The sequence below is a fragment of the Chiloscyllium plagiosum genome, chromosome 12 (assembly GCF_004010195.1).
Source record: "Chiloscyllium plagiosum isolate BGI_BamShark_2017 chromosome 12, ASM401019v2, whole genome shotgun sequence".
Classification (NCBI taxonomy): Eukaryota; Metazoa; Chordata; class Chondrichthyes; order Orectolobiformes; family Hemiscylliidae; genus Chiloscyllium; species Chiloscyllium plagiosum.
Genome location: NC_057721.1, coordinates 19,731,216 through 19,758,022, shown reverse-complemented (window position 1 = coordinate 19,758,022; position 26,807 = coordinate 19,731,216). Strand labels below are relative to the sequence as shown.

The window sequence follows — 26,807 nt, the reverse complement described above, 5'->3', positions numbered from 1 at the left end:
AGTGTAGAAACCTGCCAAAGATCCTTAGACAGCACCATCCAAACACATGACTGCTTCCATCTCGAAGTATAAGAGTCAATTTTTAAAAAAATCCCTGAAGGATCTTCACTTGCTTTTATATGCTATCTGTTTATCAAGGGGAGGGTTTCCAGTAGAACGCTTAACATGAAACAACTGACAAATAATTACCAGTACAGATTGAGTTAATGGAAAGAAATAATCTTCCTCTGGCAATGTGATAATTCAGTTTCCTCTACCTGACCTTCACAACCTCTCCAAAATATACTGTGGGGTAGAATTTCAATGGAATGGAAACTTGGTTCATTGATTTTTTTTGTTGCATCTTTTCTAGCCTTGGCCAATGACATTGTGAAAAGCAGAGCACTGGGTTTACTACTTGGAAATGACTTAGAACAGATAAGTGAAGTAAATATTGAGAAAGAACACGTAGATTACACAGATCACCATATAATAGAGGATTTAAGAGGAAGAGATTGAGTGACATAGAGTTAATCATAGCAAATAATAAGGCTATTCAGCCAATCACATCTCTGTTCGGTTCCTATAGAGCAACCTAGTCTGTTCCATTTTTGTGATCTATTACCATAGTCCTGTGAGTTTAGTTCCTTTAAGTGTCGAGTCAATTTCATTTTGGGTTAATTTACCACTTCTGCTTCTCTACCCTCCTATGTTCCATACCATGGCCACCTCATAGAAGCTGGTTCTTTGACATTTCCTTTCCCTCCAACATTCCTTCTCCATCCCTGGCCTATTAAATTGGAGATGGAGCCTGTGTGGGATCAGGTTTTAAACATTTTAAATTTTTACCTGATCACAATCTTTAGGAAAGATTCCATCAATCTTAAAATTTACAAATACAAGCCCTCTCTTCAAGAAGGGAGAGAGGCTGAAGATAAGAAACTCTAAGTCAGCTGGCTTGATGCTCATCATTAGAATTGATAGCCAAAGTCAGGACGTCACTTGGGAAAACTCAAGGCAATTAGGAAGTCAGCATAGCTTTATAAAAAGGAAATCATGTTTAAGTACTTTATTGGACTCCTTTGAAGAAGTCACGTATGTTGTGGACAAAGTAGATGTATTGTATTTAGATTTCCAAAAGACGTTTGATAAGATGTCACATCAAAGGTTATTGAAGAAAGTAAAAGCTCCTGGTTTAAGGTTTAACATGTATAAAAGAATGGCTGGTGGAAGACAAAGGGTATTCACAAAAGAGTCCTTTTCTGCTGGCAGGATATGATGAGTGGAATTCAGCAGGGATTGGATTCTCAACAATTTATAATTTACATTAGTAACTTAGTAGAATGGAGCAAAGCTAAACTTACAAAGGACACAACAGTAGATAGACAGTATATCATGAAGAAGACATAAGGAATTTGTTGCTGGATATAGGTAAGTTGAGTGAATGGGTACAAATTCTGGCCAATGGAATATAGATTAGATTAGATTCCTTACAGTGTGAAAACAGGCCCTTTAGCCCAACAAGTCCACACCGACCCTCCAAAGAGCAACCCACCCAGACCCTTCCCCTACATTCACCCTTGACTAATGCACCTAACACTACGGGCAATTTAGCATGACCAATTCACTTAACCTGCACATCTTTGGACTGTGGGAGGGAACCGGAGAACCCAGAGGAAAAACACACAGACACAGGGAGAATGTGCAAACTACACGCAGACAGTCACCCAAGGCTGGAATCGAACCTGGGTCCCTGGCACTGTAAGGCAGCAGTGCTAACCACTGAGCCACCGTTCCACCCCAATATAATGTAGGAAGATGTTAAATTATTTATTTTGGCAGGAAGAATAAAAAAGTAGAGTATCACTTAAATGGAAAATAACTGGAATTCTGAGATTCAGAGGGATCTAGGTGCTTTTGTGCATGTGATACAAAATGTTAATATACAAGTACAAAAGGCTAATGGGTAAAAAATCAATAAAAAAGGAACTGCAGATGCTGCAAATATGAAGCAAAAACAAAGTGCTGAAGAAACTCAGCAGGTCTGGCAGCAACCGTACAGTGAAAGCAGAATTAATGTTTTGAGTCCTGTGGCCCTTTGTCAGAACACAGGCTAATGGGATGCAATTGCAAGATTGCATCTATTGCAAGAGGAATTGGATATTACAAATGAGAATGTTATGCTTTAGTTGTAACACAATATGCTTACCACATTGTGAATACTAGGTACTGTTCGAGTCTGCTTATTTAAGGAAAAATTAAGGTACATTAGAGGTGATTGAAAAGAGAGTTACCAGATTGAACAGGGTGTCTTATGAGGATAGGTTGGGCAATCTGGGCTTGTTTCCACTGGAAGTTTGAAGAGTGACTTAATTGGAGTGCATAAGGTCCCAAAAGGTCTTGCCAAAAGGTTGTTTCCTTTTATGGCAGAATCCAGAACTAGAGGTCATGGATATTAAATGAAGTCATTTTAGGACTGAAACATGAAGACAGTTTTCTCTCTGAGGGTTGTGCGACTTTGGAGCTCTCTTTCTCAGAAGGCAGTGGAACTCAGATCATTGACTATTTTTCTGGCACAGGTTGGGCAGGGCAATTAATGGTTACTGGGGGGATGGGGTATTGGAGGTAGTAGATGGGAATGTGGATATTGAAACATGAACAGATCAGCCATGGAGCAGGCTGGAGGGGCCAAATGACCTTCCAAGCTTTTAATTTGTGTATTTGTATCCACGTTTTCAAATTAAAATTATTCTCTTGAGCATCTAAATAAGAAAGAGCAATAGACGTATAAAGACACAAAAATATATACATCACTAAATGCATATTAATAATGCTATTGAACAGAACAAACAATGCTTGGATTTATTTGTAAAGGGATAGGATTGAATAGAAGGGGTTTTAACCATATGAAACATACCTGCAGAATATTGCAAAAAACTCCTGGTTTACACATCATAAGAAGAATATAACTGTATTGGAGAAGCTGAAGACAATTTACTTGCAGAACATTGAGGCTATATCCATTGGACAGGCTTGAACACGCTGGGGCCTATTTTTCAAGAAAAGAGAAGACTCAGGAGATGGTCTGATAGAGGTCTTTAAGATAATGAAAGGTTTTAATAGGATAGTGTTAGCGTGGATGAAATGATATCAGTCCGAGCCCAGAGTGCGGTTCAACAATCGGTAACATTTATTGCTACAGTAACGCCGGCAGAGACCAACCGAGGTCCGAATCTTGGCTGCTCTGCTGTTCCCGCGCGCAGCTACATATTATATACTTTTAGTTGTCAGGATGTGTGGAATTTGAGGATGAATGGGATGATAGTTCCCCATCATCACTGGAGTAGGTGCAAATAGAATGTTTTCTGCCATCCCAGGAGAGTTGCAGGGCATGCACAATAGGGTGCTAATTGGTTTATGTAAAACGGGTCAGGGTATTATCTGCTTGTCTCTCTCTGTGATGGCAGGGGCTAGCACCCCCCGTTGTTCCCTTGGGTATTGGTGTGTATTGGTCTGATATCAGTCTCTTGATGTGATTAGGAGATGGGTTTCCATATTAATTAATTCCGGAGTTTTGGTCTGTGAGTCATGGGTAGTGTTGATCTAGTGTGGATTTTATCTGTCCTCTGTCTCCTATCTCCCGGTCACGTGGGCGGACCGGCAGCTGCTGAGTTCTGTGGGTTTAAAGCTGCGACTGCTGTTTAAAACGCAAAATGAATTCTTATAGTTTCCTGATGTAGGCATAGTCCCGTGGCAATAGATGCCCGCTTGCAATAGACATAGAGAATTCCTTATTATTTGTTAATGAGACCAGAATGGGGGCCAAAAGTATAATAAGTGTACACTAATACATTAACAAAGTCAATTGCAAATTCTGGTAAACTTATATCAGGGTTGCTCTGGAGTCCAGAATAGATGCATTTAAGATACACCAGGCAAACACATCACAAAGAAAATAACAGAGGGATTAGTTAATATGGTTAGATGAAGAGGGGGTGGCTGGAGAATTGTCTGAAACATAAATACAAACACCGTCCAATAGTCCTGAATTGGTTGATATTGAGATTTATTTTGTAATACTTTGCAATAAGAGAAAGAGAGGTTATTCCTGTATCTTTACTGATATCAAGACCGATGCTCAGATATTTAGATGGTGAGTTGTGTGTGATGCGGTTATATATTTAATGCTTGTGTGTTACCAAACTGGTAAATAAATCGCTGCAGGAAAAGCAATTAATAAGGTGCCTGAACTTCAGTGAAGTGTGGTAATTTCCTGTCCTACTTCTGAAATGTAGTCATCTAAATGTAATAGTATGTAAGGTGCCCTGTCTGACCTAGTCTGTGTAACCCATTCCTCCAAGCATTTGTGATAAATCAAGTTGTAGGAATTTGGAAAGGCAGAGATAATGACACCTTATGTGATTGTAAATGAGTCTTCTAAAGACCCTTTTATTTTTGGGATGCAATTTGAAAGCTTGATATAACATTAATGTGGTGCATTAGCTACTTATTTTAGAGCCATCGGCATCATATGATTGGATGTGCAAGTGTGAAAGAGCTAAACAGTTGGTGTTGCATTCTGCGTATAGCATCGGTGAAGCTGCAGAAACTTGCGAGTAAGCTCTCTGTATACAAATTCTGAGCAGTCTTACCTTGGCAATGTTATTGAGGCCTGAAAATGGTTCCACATTTGTTGCTGTAGATTATACAAATGCATTACCCACCTTTAATCCTTCTAGTGGCTATATGGCAATGACATAATCTGTTCTAGAATCTATCAGGGACGAAAGTGACCAGATGAGATGTTGTTGCAGAGTGAGCTATATTGAGTAGTAAAATGAAGTAGAGCCTAATGAATAAAGAAGGTGTGGAGGGTGCACAGTAGTTAAATAAAGGAGCTAAGTTGAAAAGAGATGATCAGAAATCATTGTGAAAACTTATTGACTTTGACTATATTGTCAGAATCACAAGCACATGGCCTGGTTGTCTGGCAACAGAGCAAGATGAACTATACCTTCCTAGGCTGTTATCATCTTGAATGCGTGACATGAAATAATGTTGAAAGCAGATTCCATAGTAGCTTTTGAAAGAGAATTGGGTATACTTGTCAAAAGGGATGTGTAAGATATGTGTTTATATATGTGCCTCCTGAGGCTCCCTAACACTTTACTGCCAATTATGTACTTTTGAAGCGTAGTAACAGTCGTAAAGTCGATAATGTGGAAAGAGGTGAGAAGCAGTGATAATTAGGTAGTTTTTACAAACTGGTAGTAGAGACATGATGGACCAAACGATCTCCTTGAATATGATACTGCGTATTGACCCTGTCATTCTATTTGCAGAATTTAGTAGAGGAAGAGTCAGAGGGAATGCACCTTGCCAATATTGTTGCAGCCAATTACTGCTCCAAGGAGTAATAATTCAGATGAGATTTCTGTTCCTCACTTGAGATTGGTTAGTTAGTAGCTATGTTGTCCCAGCCATGGCTCCTAGGAGCAATGGCTTGGTTCATAGAAAGTCACAGAGCTCTAAGTGCTTGAGCTATGGTGTGTGTGTAGCAGAAAGGCAGGGCCTTGGTGGAGGTCTTGATGGAGTGGCAGGGAGTAATGGAGGACACCCAGACCTCCTCACTTGAAAGCTGACCTGGATAACTTGTTTAAACATTAACCCTAAACCCTCCTCCCTTTGTGCTTGCATCATCCGGACTGGTAATTAATTGGTCACTTAAGTTCTCAGTTGGGATGAAGGCAGGCAACCTGTCCTAGGCCTCATGCAGCCTAGGCAACAATTTACAGAAAGGTCAGGGTTAGTTAGGACAGCTGTGGGAAAGTCACCAAGGAAATATTTTAAGGCCTCCTCTGGCAAACTAGCCAAAAGAGGCCTGTAAAATCCTTCTCTGCATCTCCACCATGCAACTGCAGAATAACGAGGTGCTGTCACATTGTCGTTCTGAATGTCAACCTCAAGAAATCCAAAGAGAATAATCTACAGCTATCCATCACTTGTTAGACCCTTGCCTCTGAGGTATTTCTCAAGATGCATTCTTTCAGGTTGGACAACAGACTCCACCTATCATTTTACTTTATTCTGGCAATTATTTCTCTATAATACACAGTATAGACACAGCATAACTGACCATGCATGTCGTACATCGATTTGTGAATTTTGGCTTTGGTCATTATCGGGCTTTTAGCTCTACATCAGAAAATTTAGGACTTGGTGATATAATTTGAGCTTGTACTGCAATGCTGCATTGAGAAAGCATGCGCTGCTAAATATGTCAGTTTTAAGTCCATTGAGTTTTTTTTGCCAATAACCTGAATTTTCACCTTTGGATCAAAAGCCAAGAGAAAATGTTCTGGATATTGGGATTTCATTCCAGGGTAGCTGGATTTTACAGGCGTCATACTGGACAGTACTGGAATGAGTGTAATGGCAGGCTACGGGAATAGCCTGACTCAGTGCCTTGATGCTATGTGGAATGTCTAAAAAAAAAGCCCTCTACCCATCTCATCCCCTTATCACACCCCTCATGGTCTCAAAGCCCCATCCAGGCAAACTTATGCCACCTCATTTTCTCACCCTCTCTCATGCCACCTCTTATCTTCCATGCCAACCTATGCCCCTATACATCATCCACAAGGTGTGTTGTAGACCCATGACAACCTAGTACCAATTCATGCCAATTATATCCCTACATGCCTCCTTTGTTCTTATATCTACCATGGCAACTCATCCTGTGCCCATCATGGCAAGATCACAGGACCCATGGTGAAATGAAATAAAATAAAGTTCTGAAGTGTTTATTGATGAATTCATTATTTTTAAAAAAGACACTCTCATTAGCATGCTGGCCTTCATAACAAGAGGAATTGAGTATAGAAGCAAAGAGGTCCTTCTGCAGCTGTACAGGGCCCTGGTGAGACCACACCTGGAATATTGTGCGCAGTTTTGGTCTTCAAATTTGAGGAGAGACATTCTGGCTATTGAGGAAATGCAGCGTAGGTTCATGAGGTCAATTCCCGGAATGGCGGGACTATCTTATGCTGAAAGATTGGAGCGACTGGGCTTGTATACACTTGAGTTTAGAAGGCTGAGAGGGGATCTGATTGAGATTATTGAAGGATTGGACACTCTGGAGGCAGAAAGCATGTTTCTGCTGATGGGTGAGTCCCGAACCAGATGACACAGTTTAAACATAAGGGGTAGGCCACTTAGAACAGAGTTGAGGAGAAACTTCTTCACCCAGAGAGTGGTGGGTGTATGGAATGCTCTGCCCCAGAAGGCTGTGGAGGCCAAGTCTCTGGATACTTTCGAGAAAGAGTTGGATAGAGCTCTTAAGGATAGTGGAATCAAGGGTTATGGGGATAAGGCAGGAACAGGATACTGATTGAGGATGATCAGCCATGATCATAATGAATGGTGGTGCTGGCTCAAAGGGCAGAATGGCCTACTCCTGCACCTATTGTTTATTGTCTATTGTCTATAAACATCCATTTTACAAATTCAATTTGCGTTAAGCTCTATTTGCATTCATTTGCATATTAAAAGAAAGTTGGAATTCAAAGTTCCACTTCAAAATGTCCGTCACCATTTTGAATTATCAATCATACTGTAAACTAAAAGGCACACCACCTTGATAATGGTAGATTATGAAGTCATCATGCAGCACCAAACCAATAATGATAACCCTCAGGCCCACATTAATGGACAGAGTGAAATAACAACCTATTTTTTTAAACACAGTTAGTTCAAATATTTAAGAGTGTAGGAGTGTTAAATGCCTCAGCAGCCCATCTCTGCTTCCAGCAAACTCTGCACTCATTATGGAGTTGCTTGGCCCATTCACATAAAATCTGGTCTTCTCCACAACAAAAATGCCAATTTTTATGGGATACTTATTCCTGGGATAAAGTGAAGACTGCAGATGCTGGAGATCAGAGTCGAGAGTGTGGTGCTGGAAAAGCACAGCAGGTCAGGCAGCATCTGAGGAGCAGGTGAATTGACGTTTCGGGCATAAGCTTGATGAAGGGCTTATGCCCGAAGCATCGATTGTCATGCTTGTCAGCTGCCACCTGACCTGCTGTGCTTTTCCAGCACCACATTCTCGACACTTATTCCTGGGTCGGATTTCTGGAGCAGGTAATTGTCATGACTCAGCGCTCCTGACATGGAAGCATAATTTCAGAGAGTGGGAGACACACACACGCACACACACACTCACACACACACACACACACATACATACACACACACACTCACACACACACACTCACACACACACACACATACATACACACACACTCACACACACACACACACACACACACACACACAATCTCACACACACACTCACTAGAAACTTGGATGTTGGCAAGAAAGTTAGGAAAATTGTGTGAGATAGGCAGTGAACAGCACCTCAACATCAAGAGCATGACATCCCATCTTATAAACAAATGTTAAATAACAAGATGAGATCCATGTTTCGAAGTAACAAGAGGCCTATTTGCATTCATTTGCATGCCATCATGTCTCATTATTAATTAATCTGATCTACTTTACATGCGGTTTTCTATGATCCCTACTGACTGGAGAGAAACTTGACAGAAAGTTGGAGCAACTCCTTCGCAGCTTCAGTTCACCACTTGTTCCCCCATCTGACAGCCCACTCCACAGAGACTGCGTGTCCTCTCATTATCAAAAGACATTGGCATCCCTCACATATGAACCTCAACGCACCCTCATGGAACATTGCCAATCTGTGTTATATGGCTCTGCACTTTGGAGCACCACTGACATATTTTATTACAAAGTTTTTACCAAGACACTTTGTGTGCAGGGACAGGCACCCACCTTGGGGTTTTGAACAAGTTGCATCTCAGGGTTCCTCTTTTACTCTCTTAATATTCATGTATTTGCACTTACTTTGATTCTTGCTTTTTTGTGCTTTTCCCTCTCCGTCAGGGCCAACATGCTGACAGTATTTTGCCTTGCTTGCTTGCTGTTTAGACAGACACAGAGCCAGACAGCTTGTCACACTTGTCAGCCATGATCAGTCGAAGGGCTAGAAATGTTGCTGTGTGCCAGTGTGCTGCATCATTCTCACTTTTGTGCTGTGTGTCAATTCCGGTCTTAGTCCTATAGGAAGGATGTTATGAAACTTGAAAGGGTGCTGAAAAGATTTACAAGGATGTTGCCAAGATTGGAGGGTTTGAGCTTTAGGGAGAGGCTGAATAGGCCGGGGCTATTTTCCCTGAAGCATCGGAGGCTAATGGGTGACCTTATAGAAGTTTATAAAATCATGAGGGGCATTGGATAGGATAAATAGCCAAGGTCTTTTTCCCCAAGGTAGGGGAGTCCAAAACTAGAGGGCATAGGTTTAAGGTGAGAGGGGAAAAGTTTTAAAAGGGACCTAAGGGAAACTTTTTCACACACAGAGATGGTGTGTGTATGGAATGAGCTGCCAGAGGTAGCAGTGGAGGCTGGTACAATTACAGAATTTAAAAGGCATCTGGATGGGTATATGAATAGGAAGGGTTAAGAGGGATATGGTCCAAATGCTGGCAAATGGGACTAAACTACTTTAGGATATCTGGTTGGCATGAACCAAAGGGTCTGTTTCCAAAGGGTGTGCAACTCTATAACTACGAATCTAACCATGCTATATGTACGTTAACAAAACAGCCATATCTCAAAGTCTGAAGGGGGGGTCAATGGGGTCACCCTTCAGTCAGGGGGTCTCAGCACAGTAGGTCAAAGGCAGATTGCATTATCAGTTTAGGGACTCAGTCAGTCTGGCCACCGGGCCATGGTCAGTCCTGCAGGTCCAGTTAAAAATCACACAACACCAGGTTATAGTCTAACAGGTTTATTTGGAGGCACTAGCTTTCGGAGCACGTCTCCTTCATCAGGTGGTTGTGGAAGGAACAGTGCTCGGAAAGCTAGTGCTTCCAAATAAACTTGTTGGACTATAACCTGGTGTTGTGTGATTTTTAACTTTGTACATGCCAGACAAACACCAGTATCTCCAAATCATGAAGTCCAGTTGAACCAGTGTGGGGAGTTGCAGTAAGCCAGTTGGAGAGATACACACAGATCTGTCTATGGTCTTGTCAGTCATCAGCTGTGATTGTCTGTCCAGCGGACTGGGCCAGAGACAGCCCTGGGGTCAATTCAATCAAAATCAAAGAGTTTTATCAACAGGGAAATTGGGGAAGTCAACGGTAGGGATTGGAGGTAATGCAGAGGGGACAATAAAGGGGAAAGGAGAAAATTAACACATAAGGGAGAGGAGGCAGTGACAGTGATGATAGTGCAATGGCAGCTATGAGATACTGCAGAGGGAATATAATTGATAGTCACAATCAATCACCCTGACATTGACAGGGGGACAGTGCAGCTTCATGGGTGCCATGTCTACATTGTAAAGCGGAGGCTCAGGGGATAATCTTTAAAGGTGAAGTTGTAATTCAAAGTGGTGTGTGTGAACATTTGGAAGCTCAGCGTTGATGGATCTGACAAGGAGTGCCAGTTGGAAAGGCACATAGAGGTTCGAGGGAACTCCCACAATTATCAGGCTGAACCTGACTCACGGTGACAAACTTTGTCTCCGGACCAAAATGCAGGCTCAATTTCTGACCGATAGGACGCAATTCAAGTGCAATACAGGATGAAGACATCTGTGAGCATATACTGGTGAGGTGCAAATACTGGTTACATGTAATCTTGACATGACAGAATGTGTCACATAATCCTTTGCTCAACTTGAGCAAGCTAAGAAAGGATGTGATAGAGATTACAGGGCTAGGAGAGTGAGAGCAGTCTTCTGAGGAGAAGATGAGAACATCGAGCAAGAAGAACATCAAGTTCTGAATGACAAAGCACAGTAGCCTGACAGGACTTAATTGACAGCCAGTTCCATTAGATGTGAGCTTGTGCAGTGATCACTCGCTAAGCAAATTTGTCACTGATTGAAAGACCTGCAATCCCTATCTATTCCCAAACACAAATGCCACTTCTGTTTTTTTTGTTTACTTTTGCTGTTCCTGAATAAAGGTGAATGTTTGAACCACATGAAGGCTTTCCTAAATGTGATGATCCCATGTTGAGCAAAGGGAGAATGTCTGGTGACAGTGGGCATTGGAGAAAGAGGAGCACTCCTTTACGTATCATTCTAAGATGGGATGAGGGTAAAGTCAGGTAAACTGGCAGAGAGGCTGCAGATGCAATTTCACGTGAATAAGAGTGACGTGATATCTTGTGGGAGAAACCGCAAGGAAATAGTGTATACATTCCATGGAAATATACTGGAGTGTATTGATAGATGGACTGACCTAGAGATTCAAATAAATGATACTCAGAATATCGGAGGGCAGACAAATGAAGCCATAAAAAGATCAATGGAATCTTGGATTTTCTAGGTACAGATGCAGGTTAACTCTAGATTGTTATTAAGATTAATGATGAGATCATAATGCAATTACCTTACAGTGTGAAATTGTGAACCCTGCATTATAGAAAGCATCAGAGGATAGACAGCCCCGATTCACTTTGATGATGGCAGGAGTAGAAAACTTGACAGTTTAACAAATGTAGATCAAGAAGTGTGGAGGAATGTCACAGGCACTCTTTTGAGATACATTATTCACTTCAGTATAATTTTAACTAAATAAGATCATTCCTTTTTGCTGTACTTCCATCTATGCCTCATCTATCACCTTGTGTACCAGACTGCTGTCATTGCCTGAGGCAGTATCTTACACTGTCAGACCCAGAATAACATATTGAAGGCACATTACAGGAGTTATTCTGCTTTAAATATATATCATCCTCAGTGTTCATAACAATTAGAGCTGAAGGGAGTTATAGATACTTAAGCTTCACTGAATAGAAAGCTCAGTGATGAGAATCATTCTGAAAAATCTTCAAACCAATGTGATGCTGTCATTCAGGTATGCTTAGGAATTGGTAGCCTTTTTATCTGATGACCATAAGGAAAACTGATATAATGAGGATCAATTTATCCCTCAACCATTGCACAAGGGCACCAAAAAAATCATTGCAGTGATCACTATGTTTAGCACAATCTGAATGTATCGCCACTGGCGATTAAACTAAGGCCATGAGAACTTATTACTTGTAAGAAAGAATGGTTCCTCATAGTTTTCATGGGATCGCAATCCAATTCAAAAGCAAAATTATCTGTGCTATCTAATTCTACTTCTATGAAATCTTAAACTGAGAATTACTGTTCCTATAGATATTTCTATGACTTGGCAATAAACATCAGACAATCATACTCAATTATTGTGAAACAGAAAATGTGATACTTTTCACACCTTTATTTGGCGATTAATTGGAAATGAATCCCAAACACTTGAAAATGTCAAGACACTGTCATCGGGCATCAAGGCATTGCAAACACTCAAGGGCTCATTGGATGACTATTTGGGTGGTAATAGTGACCAAGAGTATGGGGAGTAAGCAGGAGATTGGCACTAGGCAATGATGCTCTTTGAAGAGACAGTGCAGGGATAATGGCTTGAATGGATTATTTCTGCACCATAACAATTCTGTGATCAGAGCTAATCTCAGCATTCTGTGCATCTCCACAATGGGTGCAAAAGCGATATAATGGTGCATTAAAATTGGTAGAAGCCATTCCCATATATTTCCCAATCATTTTGTGCTCACACAAGGTTCCACTGGAACTTGGTTTGGTATTTGTAGATTGATGGTGTGTGGTGCAGAGAGTGCTGTGCAGCGTGTAGCTCTGGAGATGCCATATACCCAATGGTGGACCGTGATAGTTTTATGCTATGGATCACATCAGGTTTATGGAATCCTACACAATCATGTGCCTGCAGGTGAACTCTCCCATTGTTGCATTAATATTGTTGTGAATATTTAGTCCATGTTCAAAATGGAAGTGCAGTAGTTGTTCAATAGTTTATCATTAGTGAAGTAGTAGATGCCAATCTGTTGGAGTAAAGGAATCTGTCAGGATTCATTAGTATCAAAAATATTATCCAGGATAAGATTACACATAGCAGAAAGTGAGGACTGTAGATGCTGGAGATCAGAGTCGAGAATGTGGTGCTGGAAAAGCACAGCAGGTCAGGCAGCATCTGAGGAGCAGGAGAATTGACAAAGAAGGACTTATGCCCTAAACATTAATGTTCCTGCTCCTCAGATGCTGCCTGACCTGCTATGCTTTTCCAGCACCACACTCTCGCTTAAGATAATACATAGTTAAATTGATTCACACTGATGCTTGAATTCGAGCTTAACCCTGAAGACTTTAGATACTGGCCAAGGAGGAAGTGACAAAATTGTCTGGAGGGAATGAGGTTGATTATATGAGCGCTATTGCCAAAATACACAATCAAAGGTAGCTTAACTTTAGTGCATTAATATTTGCAGGTCTTTTAAAAATGAAGCTATTGTATAACTGTAGGTTGCACAATTTTTCCTGAACTGAATTTCTTGGGTGCTGAGGGAGGAATCGAAAATTGTAACTGCTGTGCAATTTTTGAAATGTTATAAGTTGCTGTTTTTAAAAAAGTATTGACTGCCATGAGAGCAGCATGGTAGCTCAGTGGTAGGCATTGCTGCCTCACAGCGCCAGGGATCTGGGTTCGATTCCAGCCTTGGGTGACTTTGTGGAGTTTGCACAATCTCTCCTTGTCTGAGTGGGTTTCCTTTGGGTGCTCTGGTTTCCTCCCATAGTCCAAAGATGTGCAGGTCAGGTGGATTGGCCATGCTAAATTGCCCACAGAATCCAGGGTTGTGCAGGCGAGGTGGTTTAGCCATGGGAAATGTGAGGTTACAGTGATAAAGTAGGGGATGAGTCTGGACGAGACACTCTTCAGAGGGTTGGTGTGGATTCAATGGGTTGAATGGCCTGCTTCCACACTGTAGGGATTCTATGTAAGAAAATGTGATAACACAAAGGATGATTTTTTTTTCCCAGCCCTGTGGGGATGGATTGGAATAAGGGAGTTGTGTGATGAAATAGATGGACACAATCCCACCTATGGGAGACTTTCCCATAGATGAATGTGGAACTGGATCTAGTGTTACTCAACAAAGAGGGTAACAAATTAAACCAAAGAAGACCACACTTACAGGCCTCACAGTGTTTTACTGGTGTCAGAGTGCTTCCAGGATATATACAGAGGTTGCTGGTTCCATCAAGGCAGCTTCACAGTGTCAGTAGGCTTGAAAGGCCTGTATGTAGGCTAATTCAGTGGGTTTCAGTTTCCAACTTAATAGCCTGACTGGCTTCACACCTTTCAATTTATAATTTCAATGCTGGCAGTCAAGGGCATATGTGTTTTGAAGAGCCCTCACCTTTTTCTGTCTGCCTCAGCATCAGGAACTAGTTAAAGTCCTTAATAGGATGGCAAGGATGAAGGTAGCCAGATTGGAGAGTAGGTGTGCAGTTAAGCTTAGGACACTTACATAATTAGCTAACATTGGATGCTCTGTGCCCACCAGAAATTTCAGCCCATACGTTACTGAATCTTTTACATGATCATAGAAAGTAATATGTATATATTTAAACAGCACTTTTAGAGCTTGGATTTTAAAATGGAGGTTTCTGGGTGTTAATTACTTATGTGGAGCGTTTTAAAAAAAACAAAAATGATGTAATCCAGTTTGTCAGGAAAGAGGGTACTCCTGGAGTTAATGGATAATTGCCAGAACAGTGGCAGTTCATGAAAGGTAGGGTAAACATTAACTTGTTTTCTGATTTGGTTGTTTGTTTAGAAAACCCTGAAACTGACAGATTTTAAGTCAGTTTGGAGGAGACCTGATTGAGGTCAGAAGCAAGTATAGTCTTTCTCCTTGATTTTATTTTTAGGGCAGTTAAAGAAATAAGTTACTTTCAGCAGAAGAGCTTTGTTGTCTAGACCAGAAGCACTTGACTGGAAACTTGCAGAAGTCTAAGCTCTGAGTTTGTGGATATTCATGAAATGATACTCTGCAGTTCACAAGATAGAAACTGGGGAAAATCAGTTAAGACAAGCTAAAACATAATTTGACATTGAGGTGTTGTTTCTCTGGATTTGAAATGCTGCAGTTGATGGTATTGGGGAATAAGTTGAAACCTTTTGGTAATGGTTGTTTTATCTAATTGTATTCTATATGTGGATAGTCTAAGTTTCATGAGTGACCACCATGGTAACTAAAATGTTAAAACAATGATGTGTGAAGCCAGATTTCAATTCTGAGACCTGATTTGTGCAGTGGTATGATCAGCTGAAATTATAACAGAGTTTGAGGGCAAATTAGAAAAGAAAAGAGTAAATGTTGAAAACCTGAAACAATAAAAAAATGAAATACACAACAAATCTATCAACATCTGAGTTAAGATAAGGTCTAATGTATCAAGTACTGTTGGCATTTACTCCTACCTGCTCTGGTCTGTTAGGTTTGATCTGGATATCAATAACCCAAGGCAGTTTCAACAATAGGATATACTCAATTGTTCTTTTTTTGAAGCAAAATACCTTTCAAATACTGCAATAACTGCAATACATCACAAGCTCACCCACATAAAGCTTTCAGTTGCAAGAGATTTGGTTTACTTGGACTTGTCCAAAGATCAGTCCAAAGCAGGTGATCACTCGAGTACAGTCATCGATCTGACAACCCTTATTCTTGAGCTAGCTAGCTATTGTTCTGAGGCACCATTTCTAGAACTCCTTTTCGAGGCAAGCAGCCTGCGTGATCGATCCTTGGCACTGACCAGTCTTCAGTGATTGATCAGTTGATCACTGGCAAAAATCACAAGAATGCCACATCTATCACAGTCAGTCAGATCTTTCACTCATTACAACATCTGCTTGTTTTCTCTGGACAGTGGCTTTTCTCTCGGCATAAACAACCCTTGACCCAAGTCCAGCCTGCTCACAGCTGCTCATATAGGCTATTTCCTTGCAGCTTTTAACCCTGTGGTCAACTACACTTTGTTTTTCTAACAAATGCATCGAGTGCACTGAGTCTGTTTTCAATCAGGACTCATCTAGAAATATGGTGTCACCAGTTCAGTACATCTCCGACTGAGTTGCAACATTTAATGCAACACAGATATGCTTTCAGAGAGCACAGAAAACAATTAAGATGTAGTCCAGTCATTTTCTGATGATAAGATCACCATCCAAACGATTAACCTTTCCATGGGACAAGCTTCATATGTTTTCCCCACTTCAGCTGACCCAGCAAGTTTGGGGTTACTCCCTAAGCACAGGATCTTCATCAGGAATAGAATGTGACTGGAAAGTCACAGGAAATTTGCCCAGTGAATGTGTCCACAGTTTCGGTACTCCAAAGCTGAGTAATTTCCTAGGTCATTTCCGTGTTAACAGCAACTTAATTAATATTGATATAGCATTTAGTCATTTTCTTAAAATTAATTACACTGCAATGAACTCCTTGGCATATTCATAAGCCAACTGTTGCCCAAATTGTATCCTCAGTCTGGGAAAAGTGAGAATGTTTCTTGACTTTTTGAGTCGCTGTCACACAATTCTGGAAGTTACGGGAGGAGTTGGCGGATTCATAGACAGGATATTGGCTGCAGTTCATTGGAATCCCGAAAGATCCTAAGCTGTTTACTGCCCAAGGATGCACAGAATAACACACTGCAGAAAGAAAGTGAATATGAAGCAGATCGATGGAAATTCAGACTCCAGGGAAAGCCACATTACCTTCATTTACAGACAGCAGTGGTTCTAAAAGTATTCACGTCCTCCTGGTATTGCAAAGATTTTATTTACAGTCAGCCTTTCTTTTCAGATGATGACTATCAGAGCTAACATATGTTTAAGCCCCTACAGTATTGTATTTTTCCCTTGCTTTTATTCCCATAATTATACAATCAGAAAAGTATAGCACTGGCTCCAATTCAACACTTTTCATTTGCACTCTCTCTGGGTTCAGTAGTGCCAGAAATAATATTCACACCATGATTAGAATTAATTAGAAATCTTCATTTACTGACTTCTTTAGACAATGTCAAAGCACTGCAACATTGGATTTTATGAAGGTTACATGGTAGAAATGTCAAAATCTGTCTTTTCTAGCACTTTCTATTTTTCTTTCAAATTTCCAGCATCTGACATTTTCCTTAGTTATCTTAAGAAATATTGTGGCATTGTTCTGAATATGTATTTCCGTCCCTCTGGTTATGTTTGAGAATCTCATAGAGTCATAGAGATTTACAGCATTGAAACAGACCCATCAAACCAACTTTTCCCTGCTGTCCAGTTTTCACAATTAATCTAGGCCCATTTGCCTGCGTTTGATCCACATCCCTTCACCTATCCCATCCATATACTTGTCCCAATGTTTCTTAAATGACAAAATTGTACTCACCTCCACCACTACCTCTGGCAACTCATTCCAGACACTCACCATCTTTGTGAAGAAATTGCCCTTTTGTATCTCTCCCCTCTCACCTTTAACCTATGCCCTCTATTTTAGAATCCCCTACCGTGGGAAAAAGCTGTTGGCTATCTACCTTATCTCTGCCTCTCATGATTTTATAAACCTCTATAAGTTACCGCTCAGTCCCAGCCCATCCAGCCTTTCCCATAACTCAAACCTTCCAGTCCAAGAAGCATCCTGGTGAATCTCCCCTGCACTCTCTCCAGCAAAATAACATCCACGCTACAGTAGGGTGACCAGAATCATCAATAGATATTATTCAAAAGTTGATATAATTCATAACAATTTTTGTCCCCCAAGCACCTTGCTCTGAAAAAGACTTCCTTTATGAGGTTCCCATCAAATTTCAAAAGTGCCAAGTTGCCTAGACTTCAAGTGTACTAAATTTATGCATGTTAAAAAGATGTCTACACCGTTAAAAAATACAACTAGTTTAAACTGGAACAATCTTGTTCTTCACATTACCATCTACACATTCTCCTCTTGTCCTTTACAATCTAAACCTTGACTTTGTGAAAAGCACCATTTGTGGCAGTACAGAATAACAAAGGGATTGGGATCTCCATCAAAGCATAACACACCTAGTGCCTCTACTGTTATTTCTCATGTACATGCTCCATAAACAATGATGAAGAGAAAATGCCTGTTTGCCTGTCCCTTGACTTGTGCTTCCAAAGATAGAGACTAAGTAGTCCAACTGAGATCATATGAACTCCTGGTAGAAGCAAAAATCCAGCTAAAAATACTGAAATTCAGAAGAAAAAAGTTGAGGAATTTCATTCCAAATCTCTTAGATAACTGTCTCAAGTCTAGAACTGGAGCTTAGTTCAAGAGGGGAAGTGACAATAACTGCTTTTGATATCAAGGCCAAATTTCAACGATTGTGACATCAAAGAGCCCTAGGGAAACTGGAGTCAATAGGAAACAAGGGGAAAACCCTCCATAGGTTGGAGTCATACCTTAAACAAAAAGAAGACAACTGTAGCTGTTGGAATGAAGCATGTCAGACCCACGTTATCTCTGCAGGAATTCCTGAAAATAGGGTCGTGTGCCTAACCATCTTCGTTGTTTAATCAATGACCTTCCTTTCATCTTAACATAAGAGACGTGATATTTTCTGATGATTGCCCAATATTCAGCACCTTTCACAACTCCTTAGGTGCTGAAGAAATTTGTGCCAATGTGCAGCAAGATCTGAACAATCTCATACATGCTTGGACTGAAAAATGGCAAATAACATTCAAGCCACACAGAATCAGGCAATGGCTATCCCCAACAAGATAGAATTTAACCATTATTCCTTGACATACAATTGCATTATCATCACTGAATCCGCCATTATCAATATCCTTGGGGTAACCATTGATCAGAATTTGAACTGACCAGCCAAGAACAGGTAAGAGGCTGGAAATTTTATGGTGATTAACTCACCTCCAGATTCCGCAAAGTCAAGTTGTCTCCTTTCCTTGACGGGTAAAGCTCCAAAAATATTCACAAAGCTTGAAACCATCTAGGGCAAAGCAGTCCACTTGACTGGTACTCCAACTAATATCTTCAATACTCACTCCCCGTACAACCAATACAAAGATACAGCTATGTATACTATCTACCAGATGCACTGAAACAACTCACCAAGATTCTTTATACATCTTTTGACCTCATAATGTGGGTAATACCTTTTGTCAAGAAGGGTCTCATTCCCAGCTCTCATTTGGAAGAATTCAGTAAATGAGCACTTACCCACTAAGGGTTTATTCTGGCTCTGATGATGGTGCCCCAAAAGCAGAGAAATGAAGATGTGTGGGGATCTGTTAGCAAATTAGTGGATGTAGTTCGCAGTCATGTAAAAAAAAGCAAACACACTCTGAAGGCAATCCCTTATCGACATGAGCCCAACTAAAGCAGATGCTGCTAAGGGCTTTTGATAAATTGAAATATTACAAAATGCAAACTGATCATCCAAGGAATAAATAAAGTGACCGATTGTTGTGTGTTTACATCAGCCCTCACAATGATCAGTTAGTAAAAGACTGGGCCTGAGGTTTTACCCATGCTTCCGTTTCAAGCATACAGTGCATCCTCTGTAGTTCTGTGAGCCTCAGGGACTGAAACAATGTATTTTAGCAATGTCAGCAAGTGAAACAATCAAAGTTTATTACTTCATCACTTCCACTATGACCTTGTTTGCTAACCAGTACTTCTTCTGAAGCTGACACTGTGGAATTATTCAAAGCTCAAGTGGATTGCCCAGTGTTCAGAGATTCAGAGAGTTATAGAAATACATCACAGAAACAGACCCTTGGCTCCAACCCATCTATGCTGATCAGATATCCTAAATTAATCTAGTCCAATTTGCCAGCACTTGGCCCATATCCCTTGAAACCCTTCCTATTCATGTACTCATCCAGATGCCTTTTAAATGCTGTAATTGTACCAGCTTCTACCACTTCCTCTGACAGCTCATTCCATACATGCACCACCCTCTGTGTGAAAATAATGTCCCTTCAGTCTCTTTTAAATCTTTCCCCTCTCACCCTAAACCTATGCCCTCTAGTTCTGGACTCCCCTACTCCTTTTAAGATGTGTTACATTCATTTGATCAGTGTGCTGCAGCCTTGGGCTTTGCTACTGCAAAGAGAAATGTGCTCAACGAATATATTACTGATGAGCTATTTACATTATGCAAATGTGTCCACAACTGTAAGCTGCAAGACCCAGCTAGAATTACTCTATAGGCAACAGAAGGATTCAATGTGTGAGTCAGTTCGTATTCAAATTTAATTTTGAAATTTGAACGTATTCTGAACATGGCAGTCAATTGTTACATTCTGTGAAGGCGAAAGAAATTACCCCACCTTACCCAACATCTGATCCAAAATAATTGGTGTCTCAGCACACTTTGCGGTTGCAGTCTCTGAACTCTCCATGGAGCTACCTCTTTCTAATTTATCAGGGTTTTGCTGTATTATGATGTGTTAGTGATGGATTACTGCAATAAAGCCTGAATTGTGTTCTGCTGTGAAAGTTTTATTCCTTTCCATATGAGGAATAGTGATACCCTCCTTAAAGCTGTTATAAGGCCTTGACCAAATTAGCTTTCACCTCTTACTTGTACTTCAGCAGCCAGTCATTTCAGTGGCTATGACTGACATTTGTTCCATGGCCAGATAGCTATGGGTTTGAAGTCCATGATTGTGAGTTAAACCACTCAATCTTCTTCAGATTGTTTTCTGCCAGAATAGGACACCATGAGGGCAGGAAATGATAACAAGAGAGGGATAACAAATGGATATTGTCAGACTGATCTTTGATTCTTGCTCTCTAGTAAACTGATAAATAAGGAGAGTTTTCCATCTCCATCCCATGTGGATTGGCCTACTCCCCATGGAACTGAATCAGTTTGGATTCGTGTCCAATGATAGCTCAGAAGTGCAAGCTGAAATGTCATAATTCTTCTTCAGCAATGTTTTCATTGTACAGACCTATCTTTCAGCTTCACCATTGGCTTGAATCTATCTTGGCAAGCTGGTAGTGAGGCCAAATCCACTTAGTGCTGCAAACTCTTTGCAGTAGTCATTGGAAAACTCTGTTTTATTGTGTGAGATTCTCCTTACAATTTAAAACTGTCTCTATATGGTTTTGCTCTGTCTGTACCTTGAAGTGGAGCTGAGGAACATAATCTGCAAATTTTCACAAGCCCAAGCAGCAGCTAATACTTCTTTCACTACCACAGGATGTAAGACCATAAGGGCTGAAGAAGTAGGAACAGGAGTAGGCCATTCAGTCCTGCAAGCCTGCTCCGCTATTGAACAGGACCATTGCTAAAGGAACATTCCTCACATCCACCTTCCTGCCTTTTCCCTGTAACCCTTGGTTCCTCTACTGTCTATCTTAGGAGAAAGTGAGGACTGCAGATGCCGGAGATCAGAGCTTAAAAATGTGTTGCTGGAAAAGCGCAGCAGGTCAGGCAGCATCAAAGGAGAAGGAGAATCGACGTTTCGGGCATAAGCCCTTCTTCGGGCTTATGCCTGAAATGTCGATTCTCCTTCTCCTTTGATGCTGCCTGACCTGCTGCGCTTTTCCAGCAACACATTTTTAAGCTACTGTCTATCTTAGCCTTATCACAGCTCCCTGGGGCAAGGAGTTCCAAAGACTGACAACCCTCTGAAATTCCTCCTCATCTCAAACTTAAATGAGCAATCTTTTATTTGAGACTATGCTCTCTGTTCCTTGGCTCACCCATGGGGGGTAACATCCTCCCAGCACTTACCCTGTCAACCCCCCTAAAAATCCAGTATGTCTCTGACAGTGAATGTGATGTGTAGTAAACTAGTCTATATTTTCATCTGTCTGTACCTGAAGGAATACAGCTCCAAATTCAGTAGACGATGCATATACAGCAATGATATTAGGCGATATCAACATCTTGTTGATTTCATAGAAAGACATCAGTGATGCTTTCTCCAATACCATTTCCTGTTTCCCCTCCAAACAGCTGATGTCATGGCTTATTGCTGACAGCTAAGTTGAGAAGGAGCTTGCCAACTTGCTTTAGTGTCCCTGTGAATCTCTGGAGCTCAGTCACATTTCAAGGAGCTGGAACCTCCTTGGTTTCCCTTCTCAGCTGTGGGTTAACTCTGACACTGCATGCACTCACAATGTACCCAAGGAACTTGACAGGCAGCTGTGAGGATTCACTTTTGTTGCTGAGTCTAAGTCTTGCTTCCCAAAGGCATTGAAGCATGGATCCATGGGTGAGAACATCATTCATGTGACATAATGTTCAGTCCAGTCCTCCTTGATATTATCATTGTTATCTGGAAAATATTTGGTGCTGATGTGATGCTGAAAGGTAACCTGTCAGAACTAAAGCTTCCAAACATTGTAGTTAAGGCTTTGACAATCTTCGATTCTTCATTGAGGGATAGTTACCAAAACCATTATTTGCACCTAGCTTTGTGAAGATTGAGTTCTTTCTCAATGCAGCTAAGCTTTTGACCAGGGGTGACATTGGATGAATTTAGTGTTCAATTGCTTTGTTCAGTATGTTTTGTTATATCCATTAGGGTTTTGGCACTGACACCATCTCATTACCGGGACAGCAGTGGATGAGGACATTTTCAAGGTATAAACAGACATGTGAGTTTTGTTTCAGAATATAGAATGTTGTGTTATCTGTCTTTGGCTTTCTTAGTTCTGTGAACAATTGCAAAAACTCAGCTGTGATATTTAGGCTAATCTTCCCAGATTTCCATTCCACTTACTCTGCAAATTCAATGTAAGTCAGTACAGGCTCTCCTGCTTAAGAATGAACAACTCTGGTTTAGGTTCAGATAAAAGGTTTCAGTGATCTCTCTCTGTATACATTGAAAAATTGCCTTCAGTTGTCCTCTAACCTCTTTTTGCACTGTAGGGATTCTATGAACTTTGAGATCTACGCCAACTAGCCCATGTAGGTGATGACAGCTTTTTTCCAACCACAGATCAGTATCAGAAAAAACAAAATTGCTGTGCCTGTGTCTGATTTAAAGCAAGTTTTGTTTCCCTTAATTGAATTGAATTGAATTGAATTTATTGTCACGTGTACCGAGGCACAGTGAAAAGCTTTGTTGAATTTATTGTCACGTGTACCGAGGCACAGTGAAAAGCTTTGTTTTGCAAGAAATACATGCGGATCACATAGCTAGGTAGCATAGTTAGTAAATAATAGGCGAACAGCAGCAAAAACAAAACACAGGTACAGGCAAATGTTAAGAGTTTGTAAGTTCATTCAGTATTCTAACAACAGTAGGGTACAAACTGTTTCAAAACTGGCTGGTGCGTGTGTTCAGGCTTCTGTACCTTCTCCCCGATGGTAGAAGTTATAGAAAAACATTGCCAGGGTGGGATGGACCTTTAAGAATGGGCCTATTCTTGACAGCGGGCCCGGTAAATGGATTCTATAGATGGGAGGTTGGCCTTTGTGATTGTCTGGGCCCAGTTCATCACTCTCTGTAACTGTCTCCGATCTTGAATGGTACATTTGCCATACCAGGTAGTGATACATCCAGACAGAATGCTCTCAATGGCGCACCTATAAAAGTTGGAAAGGGTATTCGTCGTCATGCTTAATTTCCTCAGCTGTCTGAGGAAGAAAAGATGTTGTTGAGCCTTTGTAACCAGTGCGACCACATGAAGAGTCCAAGAAAGCTTGTTATGGATGACTACTCACAGGAGCTTGATACTCTCCACTCATTCCACTTCTGTGCTGTTAATGCGTAGGAGAGCATGAGTAACATCCCGCCGAAAGTCAATAATGAGTCAATAACAAGGATAGTAGTCCAACTTTCTGCTTTCCCCTGGGATCTCTCAGAGGAAACATTTCTCAAAGGTATTGCTCAGATGTAGCCATTTTTGAGGACTTCTCTTTTGGCTTATTCTGTACACGTTTCTTATTGTAGCAAGCAGCTTGGAAGTGACCTGCTTCTTGCAAAGATGCCATTCAGTCTTTATAGCAGGACAATTTTCACGACTGTTTTGCTCTTGCTACACTGATAGCAATAAGTTAGGTGGTTGATGCATGCTTTTCCCGTCTCCTTAACTTTTTTGTGGCCACCTCTTCACTTTTAAACTCAGCATACTTCACCCTGAATCACCAATCTTCCTGATTTCAGCTGGTTTGCTCAGCCAAATTGCTTGCAGAATGAAAGGATAAAATAGATAGGAATGGATCTTGGGCTGCAGTTGTAGTGTCCCTGCCTCTGGGCCAGACAGTGAAGAAGCAAAACTTACCTGCCCTGGAAGTGTGTTATAATATCTTTGTGCAGGTTCATTAAAGATATTTTTTAGAAGTGATTGGGGGTGTAACATTATTGGTTAAAAACTAACTTTCAGCTGTAAGGTGGGAGGCAATATTAAAGGAATCATCAAATCAGATCATACGGGGTGAACCCAGGAATAGAAAAGGTGCAGCTATATTTCTGGAACAACTTATCTCGGTCACAATAAAACATTATGCCGTTGAAAGCCTCTCAAAGTACAGAAAGAACAACAGTGAGGTAAGAAAGAAAATTAGGTAGACAAAGAAAGGATATGAAAAACATATTGCTATGTAAAATCAAGGAATCCCAAAGGTATTACATTAGGACATTTAGAGCAAGAGGATAACCAGGGGACCAGTAAGGCTTAAAACCTGTGTATGGATATAGAAGATGCAAGCCAGAGTTATAACAAATGCTTTGTCTTAATCTTAACAACGCACAGGGATGATGTAGATATTCTAGTTGAAGAAGAGCAAAGTGCAACATTAGATACCATAAGCATAATGCAAGAAAAAAGTAATGAAGGGCCTGACATCCTTAAAGGTAGGTAAATAAGCAGAGCTAGATACATTGTACTCCAGGTTGTTAGAGCAAGTCAGAGAGCAAACAGTGGATGCTTTTGGATCATTTTCCAATCTTTAGTTGATACAGATGAGGTACCAGAAACTTGAGTTCGATGAACATTGCACCATTGTTTAAAAAGGGAGTGAGGGATGGGTCAAATAATTATTGACCAGTCTGTCTGACTTTGGATTTTGGCAAATTATTAGGATCAATTCTGACCGAAAGGATAAATTGTTACTTAGTGAGGTACAAATTAATTAGGAACATAGTCAGCTGCTTTCTTAAGGTAAAGTTATGTCTCACTAAACTAATTGAATTTTTGGGAATAGTGAATTAATGAGGGTAGTGTTGTTGAATTTTCATAAGGCATTTGACAAGTTCCCACATGACAGGCTGGTCAGCTAAGTAAGAGGTCATGGGTTTACGGAAATGCGGTGAGTGTGATCCAAATTTAGCGGTTACTGGAAACGTTTTTGTGAATGTAAAGCAGTTTCCAGAGGTGTTCCACAAGGTTCATTGCTAAGTCCCTTGCTCTTTCTCATATACAGAGTTATAGAGTCATAGACGTGTACAGCACGGAAACAGACTGTTTGGTCCAACTCGTCCATGCTGACCAGGTAGCCTAAATGAATCTATTTCCATTTGCCAGCACTTGGCTCATATCTCTCTAAACCCTTCCTATTCATATACCCGTCTAGATGCCTTTTAAACACTGTAATTGTACCAGCCTCCATCACTTCCTCTGGTAGCTCATTCCATAAACATACCACTTTCTGCATAAAAAAGTTGCCCCTTGGGTCCTATTTAAATCTTTTCCCCCTCTTACCTTAAACCTATGCCCTCTAGTTTTGGACTCCCCCACCCCAGGGAAAATACCTTAGCTCTTCACCCTGTCCATGCCCCTTATGATTTTATAAACCTCTATAAGGTCACCCCTCAGCCTCCGACTCTCCAGGGAAAACAGCCGCAGACTATTCAGCCTCTCAGTACAGCTCAAACCCTGCAACCCTGGCAACATCCTTGTCAATCGTTTCTGAATACTTTCAATTTTTACAGCATCCTTCCTATAGGAGGGAGACCAAAATTGTATTCATGATTTGGACTTAATTGTGGGAACTTGTTTGGAAAATTTGCAGATAACATGCATTGCAGTTGAGAGTCCTTTGGCTGTGAAATAATGACACGGTGGCTCAGTGGTTAGTGCTGTTACCTCACAGCACCAGGGACCTGGGTTCGATCCTGCCTTGGGTGATTGCCTGTGTGGAGTTTGCACATTCTCCCTGTGTCTGTGTGGGTTTCCTCCAGGTGCTCTGGTTTCCTCCCACAATCCAAAGATGTGCAGGTCAGGTAAATTGGCCATGCTAAATTGCCCATAGTGTTCAGGGATGTGTAAGTTAGGTGCATTAGTCTGGAGTAAATATAGGGGAATGGGTCTGCGTGGGTTAGTCTTTGGAGGGTCAGTGTGGACTTCTTGGGCTGAAAGGCCTGTTTCCACATTGTGGGGATTCTATACCTATATAACTTCACAGAGGCTGGTCACCAAGTCACCCTTTATTTACATTTGGAAAGTCTTTGACACTGATTCACCTTCCTCAGAGCAGTTCTCAGAGGGAACAGGATGTCTGACATGCCTGCTTATATCTGTCAGCCAGGGCAACTTGATTGAACCAAATTAACAGCCCCAGTCAGGGAACTCCTATTCTCTGAGGTCCACCTGGCTGACCTTGTTACAATCAATACATGCTGCTTATTCACAGGTCATTGAAGATAGCAGGACACACAGATAAGATGGTCTAGTAGGCATATGAGATGCTTTCCTTTGTTGGACAAGATATGAAATACCGATCAGGAATGTAATGCTGGATCCACAAAAACATTTAGGCTACAGTTGGAATTTTGTATGCAGTGCAGTCACCACATTACAGGAAGGACATAACTGCTCTGGAGACAGAACAGAGGAGATTTACAATGTTGCTAGGGCTTGAAAATTGCATTTGTGAGGAAAAGAAT

The 26,807-nt window shown here is 41.0% G+C and overlaps 1 protein-coding gene across 3 annotated transcripts in view; it reads left to right on the top strand.

Annotated features, from left to right (window-relative positions):
- Nucleotides 1-26,807, top strand: part of LOC122555033 (galactosylgalactosylxylosylprotein 3-beta-glucuronosyltransferase 1-like) — a 140,287-nt gene that overhangs the window by 4,964 nt on the left and 108,516 nt on the right. For all 3 annotated transcript variants that reach the window (XM_043700652.1, XM_043700649.1, XM_043700650.1), the window contains exon 2: nt 22,500-22,572. The gene's annotated coding sequence lies outside the window, so the exon portion shown is untranslated. The remainder of the gene's footprint in view (nt 1-22,499; nt 22,573-26,807) is intronic.